Source organism: Pinus tabuliformis, chromosome 6, assembly GCF_031772625.1.
Source record: "Pinus tabuliformis cultivar Carrire ecotype Pingquan chromosome 6, CPIR1, whole genome shotgun sequence".
NCBI classification, from domain to species: Eukaryota; Viridiplantae; Streptophyta; class Pinopsida; order Pinales; family Pinaceae; genus Pinus; species Pinus tabuliformis.
Genome location: NC_142292.1, coordinates 519308975 through 519309969, shown reverse-complemented (window position 1 = coordinate 519309969; position 995 = coordinate 519308975). Strand labels below are relative to the sequence as shown.

Genomic DNA, 995 nt, shown 5'->3' with positions numbered 1-995 from the left:
TATATAACATCTCTCTCCACTTTTGAGGTGTAAATAAAGCGTTCTATAACTACAGTATTGGACCAAATGAGATTCATTCATTAGAATAGCTTCCATTGAGTCTCTGCACCTATCCCCTTCTTACCTTAGGAGAAGAAACATTGTCTTCATGAACCGGATTTGGATCAGGATTACCCATTCAAAATATCCTAGTGTTCCCTGGATTTGGAAGCTATCACTTGGTAGGTTTCCATACCAAGGATCAATTCGATCAAGTCCGTAGCGTCTACCATTTCCTTTATATCCCCTTCTCGAAGAACAAGATAATACCATAATATAATCCTATTATGTAATATCCATCAACAATATTCATTGGATATTTTCTTAATATTGGGTAGGATAAATATCCGCCCCTACTCCCCTTCTCTCGCCATCTCTATTTCTACCCCAATCGAATATGACTGGGAAACATTATATTATTTCTCCATTTGAAATGCAATGTGATTATCCTCCCTTAGTCGATCTGGAGGAGTGAGTAAAACAATCGATATCAATTGACCCTTACTTCTCCTTTCTTTCCCTTCAAGGAATCTACATTCAAATAATGTTCCATTGTAATCGTAATCTGGATTGTGTCATTGAATGTGATTCACGTTATAAAAGTTAGGATTCCAAGGGAATCTATGGATCTCACACCAATGAAATGGGGAGTTATGTTCCATCGAGCCTGCTTAGCTTATAGGATAGAGCATCGCACTTGAAATGCGATGGTCATCGGTTCGATCCCGATAGCTGGCTCTTTTCCGTTCCTCTCATTTCCATAATCCACAAAGTTTTGTTAGGATCAAGATGGAATGGAGAATACTCTTACGATCATTCGTTGGGTCTGTCATGCCATGATCATTTATTCCCAACTAGGAATGGGATGAATGAAATGATTGGAGCTATTAGGATCTATAAAAAATTGGAGAAAGATCTTAGTTTTCCATATAAAATAATTCCAGTAGTACTCATAC

The 995-nt window shown here is 37.6% G+C and overlaps 1 non-coding gene across 1 annotated transcript; it reads left to right on the top strand.

Moving 5' to 3' along the window:
- Positions 1–704: 704 nt before the first annotated feature.
- TRNAS-UGA (transfer RNA serine (anticodon UGA)) lies at positions 705–777 on the top strand. Its single transcript has one exon. It is a non-coding gene; the product is annotated as a tRNA-Ser (tRNA).
- Positions 778–995: the final 218 nt, after the last annotated feature.